Source organism: Malurus melanocephalus, unplaced genomic scaffold (assembly GCF_030028575.1).
Source record: "Malurus melanocephalus ecotype Western Australia unplaced genomic scaffold, MMel_1.1 scaffold_3, whole genome shotgun sequence".
Lineage (NCBI taxonomy): Eukaryota > Metazoa > Chordata > Aves > Passeriformes > Maluridae > Malurus > Malurus melanocephalus.
In genome coordinates, this window is record NW_026623235.1 from 2,553,838 (window position 1) to 2,562,333 (window position 8,496).

At 37.3% G+C, this 8,496-nt stretch overlaps 1 protein-coding gene across 2 annotated transcripts in view; it reads right to left on the reverse strand.

The window, feature by feature from the left end:
* The window catches only part of TRPS1 (transcriptional repressor GATA binding 1), a 207,150-nt gene extending 199,397 nt beyond the window's left edge, over positions 1-7,753 (reverse strand). Inside the window, exon 1 of one of the 2 annotated variants that reach the window (XM_057367719.1) lies at positions 7,640-7,753. The gene's annotated coding sequence lies outside the window, so the exon portion shown is untranslated. Of the gene's footprint in view, positions 1-5,574; positions 5,771-7,639 lie in introns of those variants that run through there. The other variant, XM_057367728.1, reaches the window with a different exon arrangement.
* Positions 7,754-8,496: the final 743 nt, after the last annotated feature.

Below are 8,496 nucleotides of genomic sequence, written 5' to 3' on the forward strand. Positions count from 1 at the left end.
CTAAGAAATTTTAGAGGGGGGAATAAATAAATATAGRTAGTGAAACAGTGAAATCCCATAGCTGGTAAGGTTTTCCTCTTTGAATGGGCAAATTCCTAACTCCGTGCAGCTCCAGACATTGAAGGATTAGATCCTAACCAGGGAAAACACAGGAAAATGGTAATAAATATTGCATGGTAATCCACAGGAACTTTAGTCCCAATGTGATTTTTCTATAGTCCTACAAAAAAACAGCATTACAACATCCATAATCTCAGCTCATATATCAGAGCACTCTCTCCGTTTTCCTTGCCCTTCCTTCTTCCATGTAGTGTATTTTCTAAGAAAATATACTTTTTCTGCAAAAGTCAATGCAGTCCCATTCCAGACCAAAAGAAGCACAGCAACTCTGTGAAAACTACCATGGCACATCGCACTGCACAGAGAAACAGGTGAGGAGTGCAGGGTTTATGGCAGCATTACTCTGGAAGGAGCTAATCTGAAATTCCTTCCGACAAAAGAAGTCACATTTTGCTGGAGATAAAAAAATAAATAAATTATATTCCTGCGCAGTGAGAGCACTTCATGTTGTAGCGGGTTTTACAATATCCTAGTTTTCTTTCTATTCAGGCATATGTCTTTTCAGCAGTAAATTCTGAAGACCCAAGAAGGCAAAACTTGCTTAACCATGAGTCTCCTTTCACCTGATTAAAATTAATTCCACAGCTGCTGCTTCTTTCTCCTGTAACTATTTTTTTAGCTCCTTCCCACTGACAAACAGCCACTATAGATACAAAAATATTTTAAAATGTCAGCTTTTCAGATTCTTAATTTTGTCCTATTCAGGTAAAATGTTTTGCAGTGTAAAGTTCAGCAGAGTTGCCAGGTCATCTTTCTTAGTAAAGATTTTCACATGCACAAATAAAAACTGAGGAACGACTGAAGAAAAAAAACCCTAGACAAACGATTTTAAATGTTCCTTAGATAATGCAGTACCACAACAAATCTCCAAGGAAAGTTAAGCTGAGACTGCCATGAACACCAAATAAATCTGCACCACTGGGATATTTAAGGTCCAATAAATCTTACTTTCCAGTGGTTTAAAACTCMAAAAGATAGTTTTGCAGCTCTAGACTCTGTCTGCCTACAAGCTATCAACTCAGACCTGCCATTTGTGAGAAATATTTTCAGAATATACTCATGTTTGCTGAACTACCAAATATGAAAACCTTTATTAAAAAAAAAAAACAAACCAAACCACAAGCACATATATGCATACATAAAAACCAACCAAACAAGTTACTTTCTTCTTCTGTTTGTATGAAAATGATCAAGAAATTTGGTCCAAAATGCCCATATTTCCAATTCAAATTAGTACTTTTTCAGCTATCTCTTGTTGCAGTTAAATATATATATATATATATATAAAAGCAAAGCAATAAAATTCCTCACAGAAAAGCCAAGGGTTAACATCAGCCTAAGAAATCACACCAACATGCAATTTATCTGATATTGTTAAAAATACTAACTGCTGAAATAAGTCAGATGTTATAAAAACAGCATTTTATGTACTATGCTGCAACTGTCTGCAGTTTGGTTATATCAAAGGCACGTTTTGTGGATTATGGAAGTCACTGCTTCCCTTGGCCTGACAAAAATACCCTGAATGCCCGTGGATGGCACGGCACGCAACCTGGTGAGGGCATTAGAGGCTGCTTCCACAGAAACGAAGCTGCCACACCAGACCTTCAGTTTCTACCCTGCTGTTCTTCGCTGCTGTCTCCACAAGCCTTTTGGAGAGAAGTTGGTGAGSACAAGATACGAGCATGCCCGTGAAGCCAGTGAGCAGCAGCAGGGCTCAGAAGCAGGTGCACTTCCCAAACCTGCCTTTAGTCCTCATTCCCCTTTGGGAAATGAACTGTTCTTCAACCACAATAGTCGTTTATAAGGGTGACAGACCAACTGTGGTCCTGCTGAAAGGCAGGTTCACCCAGTGAAATACTCCTTGACCATCCTGAGTGGGGCAACATGAAAGCAAGGTGGCCCCTTACAAAATGTTGTTACTGTGTCCTCAGTCCGGGGAAACTGCTGTAAAGTATCAAACTGTCCAACATGAAGCCCCAACAATCAAAGTCCCCTCTCAGTAAGCTGCAACAGAATTAGAAGTTGCCCAATGAGAATCGGATCTTACTCCAGATGAAGCTACTAGAAGTTTTGTCCCTTCCAAGTACAGGCGGAGATCAGGGACATAATCAGGGGGATTAATCAATCTTTGGTCAATTTTTGGTAGTATCTAAGTTTCTGCTGGGTTGACAGGCGAAGCAGGTAGATTAATTGTTCCAAAAATCATTTGCCAAAAAAATCAAACTATCCTGAGCACTAAAAAAAAAGATCAAGTTATTCTAAGCTTTGTTTTCCTGCTTGCAAACCTSATGTCACAAACAACTGAAAGGCAGCGATGTAAAATGGATTCTTGCTTAGATTTGTAAATTTTTCCAGGAGTTGTAATATCCTGCATTTGATGACATCATGAAACTAGCAAGTAAAAGTTGGTTTTCAATTTGTTCTACTTTTCCCTCATTAGTGTCTGTGTCAGAAACAAAATAAGAACCCTCATTAAGTCACATTAAATTCTTTAAACTCATTAAGGGCTCAGAGAAAGAACAATACAAACACTAGTGTTTTTGTAAAAAAATTATGCAACACAGATGGACTTCCATTTCCATGTATTTTTAGAGTGGATGTATGTGCGTAGAGCAGCTGAAGAGAACGATCTGCGTGAGGCAGAAACAGAGCAACAGAGACAGAGGCAGAGCATACCTTACATATGACAGAATGACACCTAGATAGAAGTGAATTATGCATGATCACTTYTGGCCTGATATTGATGAAGCACTTAATGCTTTGTGTCCTGAGTTCCRGCAGAGCTGGAGTCAGTGCCATACTCCACACTTCTTTTCAACTAACGATTCTTTGGGACTTTCTACGGGGAATAGACAGCCTTGAGGGCCACACAGCCAGCCAGCACAATCAAGTGGCAATCAAACWTTTTGTCCATGGACTACTTTGATTGCAGCTGCTGTAGCTACCATATATCTGACTGTAGCTAAAGAAGATATATCTACTAGTCATGCATATGGACTTACACCTAAGATACAGGTGTGTGCAGAATTTCAACAGTCTTGGAGAGTATCTCTGGGTGTGCAAAGGGTGGGTATTTGTTAGAAGATTTATTGTAGCTGAATGACTCAGATATATGTTGTTGATAACTTCTGATCTTACCCCCCATAAGACTGGAAATATGAGCTCRATGCCACAAAATTATTTACATTCCTCCAGTATGCTCAAACAACTATTACAGGATTAATTTAATCCATTACATTATTATTTTTTTCATGACAGACGTAGCATGCAAATAGGAGTTTAGTTCTAAAGAAAACTCCGGATCTGAGGAACTTAAAAGGAGACTAATTGGACGGCATAAATTTCAGATGTCTGCAGCAGGCCACAGAAAGAAAACAATATATACAGTAGATGGGAGACATGAGTTACTGTTTCTTCCTTCCTACCACTGTAACAGCTGAAATGAGAGGTGGGATTTTTACTGACAGCCCCCAGATTTCAGCCTCCAGAGCTGGGTGCCGGGGCAGCACAGGCAGGAAGCCTCTGTTCAGAAGTTCTCCTATCCCATTTCTCTAGCAGAGGCAGATACTGTTTACCTGCAAGGCGTATGGTAAGGCTAATCTATTTTCACAAGGTTTTCCCTCAGGTATTTGGGGAAAGGTTTAGTTTATTCATCGTGTGTGTGCGTGTGTGTCCGTATCTATTTGTGCAGGAGGAGAGGGCTCAGCAATGATYGACATGTATTGCATTTTTGGTTTGTACTCTGTAACTGCAGCTGGCCAACACCTGATGCGTGTATTTAATACACCTAACACTGAGAACTCTAGGAAAACAAAACTATGTTCAGATTAGGAAACTGGAGTTATCTTTCTTTCATTAACTAAATTCAACATTTCACCTGTATAGCACATTTTGGATTATGTTCCACATAACTCACAGCTTCTCCCTGAAGAGTGGTGTGTGAGAAAGTCAAGRAGACCCGTAAGTTGGAAACACTGAAACTCTTCTACCCCCAAAGAAAATTGCTTTATCCTAACTCATTTAACTTCCATTAAAMATTAAACCACATCTGAATATAGGAATTTTAAGCAATACTAAACTTCAATATCTACTTCAAACTTTCTTTAGGTAAATTGAGATATTGTTTTTTTTWAAATAATCCCTGTAAAGTCACTGGCATATCCAAAAGCAGTCTGCAAGGTATTTGGCTAGGCGGATCATGCCCTTTTTTCCCCCTTCTTTTTAATTAACTGCTAGCAAAAATTCCCGTGCTTTTTTTTTTTTTTTTTTTTTTTTTTTTTTTTTTTTTTTTTTTTTTTTTTNTTTTTTTTTTTGCTTTGTTTTTTGTTTTTGTGAATCACAAAGCTGTATGTTTAATTTTTTAAGTTGCAGTATGTACTTCAGACTTGCAGACTTTGCAAAGTAGGTCAGGAATACCCAAAGGATACACATTTGAAGGCTACAGATAGCAGAACACACCATTTACGGCTTTGTATATACACATACATACACATTCTATATAATATTGGTAGATAGATTCAATCATTTAAACACGCTACATCTACACAGCGTGTTTCAAGAACATTCAGATATTTACACTGTTAGATCACCACTCATTTTAGACCCACTCTAGTGCCAGCTGCCAAAAAAAGGTACACAAATCAAAATAAGTTACCTTTGTTCAAACAATACTGCTGTTCATTATATAATAGAAACTGTCATGCTTAATCTTCCAGGAACCAAGAACTGGTACATTCTTGGATCAGAGGTGGCTTRAAATGGTTGGAGGCAAAACTGAAGCACACTGTTTTAAGTAAATCTTGCTGAGAAACATAAGCATATTGATGATTTTTAGCRTCGTATTTTACGGACTTTTTTCACCAGATATATTAATAAACTAAAAATGCTGGAATGTTTTCAAAMAACAGAGAGATGAACACACCAGCGATTTTTCTGTAACATTTTTACAATATCAAATTATACATTTCCTCCTGCACATTGCTAAATGTAATGAGGATCTGAAAAGTATGCTTGAGAATAGACACCATGATGAAGAAAAATGTACATAATGAAAATAMACCAAAATGAAATTTTTCCTTGAGCATTCTCAGTATTATCCAAGTACCCCAATGCCTASTGTGGGCACTAAGCTACAGGCTGTGATCTTCATTTTCCATTAGAGATGAAAAAATTGCTAAAAGCAGCATTCGAAAATATGTCTACGGCATGATATAAAGAAATACAGAAAAAATGGCAGAAATGCCTTAAATTCTTCAGAGTTGGACCGTGTTAAAATCGTATTTTAACCTGGAAAAATGCTAAATTAAAAAGAAGCACACTTCACTTATTGAGGAAGATCTGTTTTACAGCATTACAACTCCWGGACTTCTTCAGATTTTTAAGTATTTTACAATTTCATCTTAAATAACATGGATTATTAAATAATCATCAGGCAGACACAATCTTACTTACAGACAGACACAGACACACACAACTCTGCAGAGGCCAATCCTGCAGCTTTTACTGAATCCAAAAGTCCCCCTGACGACAGTGAGTATTTTTCAAGAATGAGAATTGCAGGATCAGGCCCCAAAAGTGCTTATGAAGATGAGATGTTACTTCAACAGATTGAATGTTAGATTAAATATAAAGATTGAGGCAAGACAACTCTGGGGTTTAAACCCTAGGGAGGATTGACATTTAAAGTGTTGCCACTGAATTATAGCTCTCCACATTGGGTGGGGTAACCTCCAACTGGGTGGAGTGTCTCCCCTAAAGGAAGGGAAAACTGGCACAAGCCAACTCAGTCTTTGAACGATTTTCCTACTTGCCAACTTATGAAGTCGTCCTGACGTCAACTTCGTCAAGAAAGTCTATTGCCCAACTCAGTCTTTTACTGTAGAAAGTTTGCTTGTGCTCAAAACCCCAGCAGATGTAGAAAAGAAATTAAAGAAATGAGCCAGAAAACCATGAACAAAATAAAGAGGAAAGGAAAATGTGTTCACTGGATTTTAAGGTTATTTAAAAAAACCCTCCTTTTGTTGTGTTTTCTTGTTTCTAACATCAAGTTAATACAAATAGATACAGATCACTCGAAACTATTACTAAACATATTTTAAAATCACATTTAGCTTTAAGACATGGGGTGGRGACCACATAGAAAGTGGACACTCTGAAAGATAGGATCTTTTATGTGTTCTGCAATGGCTAGTGAGTATCTCTCTAATCAGCATCACTAACAGGTGTAAAACACTCACATAGTAGGAAAATAATATTCACTCAACTGCCACCAAAGGTGTGTTTCACATATTATTCCTCTCTAAATCAAAACAAATTGTTTCTCCGAAAGAAGGAGTCGGGTGCTGGACCAAGACAGAAGAAATGCTGGGGAGAATCAAATAAAAACAAAACAGGAAAAAAGAAAAAACCAAAAAAAAAAAAAAAAAAAAAAAAAAAAAAAAAAACCAAAAAAAAAAAAGGATAAAGCATCTCAAAGTGCCCATGGGGAAAAAAAATAAAAATCAGAAAACAGTTTAAGTTACCGTAACCTGAAATGCACCAGCCATCACAAAGAGCAATTGGAGAAATCCAGCAGAGCTCAGCAGGAAAGATTTTTAATAACAGATTGAAAAACAAGAATAAAAATAACTGCATCAACAGGGCCTTTCTTCCTCAGGCCACAAGCCCGTTTTTACTTGATATTTTAAAAAAATGCAGTTTGGCCACTAAAACCAATCCAGAACATTATTAAAAGTTAAAAGCTACCAATTACTTCTGTCTGTTCTTTTAAAGCAAAGTTTGGCATTACGTCAGTTGGTTTAAAGAAAACAAGAAAGAGAGGGAGAAAGAAGGAGAGAAAGTTTCCTGCTTGTATAAATTAAACCACCAGGGAAGGTGTCTAGCCACTTGTAAAGCATTTATTACAGGTTTTTAAAGGGCTAGTAACATTTTAAAAATTAAATAATTTTAAAAATTAAATAATTTTAAGTAAATTTAAAGGAAAAGAGAAAAGAAGATCTGAGCCTGGAAAGAAAGCATACTTATAAGAAATTAGGCATGCATCAACCGAAGTGAAGAAAGTGAAAATTACTATTAGGACTAAACTTTGCAATTCAAAATAACTCTATTTTCAAGGAAGAAAATCTTATTGTAGCTGCTGTACTCACACACATCCCWTACGAGACAGAAAAGTTCCACCGAACTTTATAGGATGGAACCCACTGGGTTCTGTAGAAATGTCCTAGGAAGCGCCACTCATGGCTGCTACGCGATTTAATGAAGCATTTTCTTTCGATAGCTTTACTGAATCCACATACAGAGATCAGCAGCTGGAATAAGATTCCTTAGTTAATGCAGCAGGACCATATTAAAAATCACTGATAGAAGGACTAGCAAGTTCTATTAAATTTTAGATGTCTTTTTCACTGGTGGTGTTATTATTAAATTTTAAAGAACCACTTTAAAGGTACTAGAAAATAAGAATCTGATAGCACAGAACATGAATAAAACATATTGGCTATTAAACAAAGTTTCTTACACACAGCTGCGCCAGTTCACCTAAATCAYAGTCTTCTAAACCCCGTGATGCCAAATCAGAGGCTCCTCTGACTCCGGACGACACATCAAGTGGAATGGTGTTCAGTTGTGCAACGCTTTTGGYGTGTGACAAAATGTCCACTGGGGATTTAAATCGAGACTAGGGGAGCTATCCTCCCATTGCTCCTTGTTTCATTTGAGCCCTGGTCTGTGCGACAAGAAGTCAGAGTAATATGCCAGCACTTCCCTCCCCTCCCTGTGCTCCTCTGCCCCAGCAGCATTTCTTACGTTCTGGGCACATACACAACTGGCGAAGGAGCTGCGTTCTGGAAGGCCCTTTATTGATTAGGTGCAAAATAACATCAAGGAGTGAATAATAAGCACAATCTGAAAAATGTAGTTGTATGTCTTAGCCTTGTAAACATTTACTATTTAATGGTGTAATTGTACTTTAATCCTTCACATCATCTGATATAACTCATTGTGCTTTTCTTTTAATTAGCAAACACACAATCCAGTAAAAGCAAAGCCGGGAAAGTTTGTACGTACCATAAAAACTGAACTGTAAGTAGTTTTAAAATAATCAAATATTCTCTCCTTGGATGCAGACTTATCTTTTAAAGTCAAAAGAGAACTTCATTGGCACAGGGCAGGAAAAAGAACTCCATAATTCATGACAATACCACGAAAAAAGTTCTTCTCCAGGAGGACTGGAAAGGGCACTTTTATTTATCTTCTGGACAGACAAAAATAATMGAACCTAGACCAGATATGCTGTAATTAATGTATCCAAAGGTCAACAGGCAATGGTATTTATACAATAGATGGGTGCAGACTACGCTGGTTATAGTATTAATC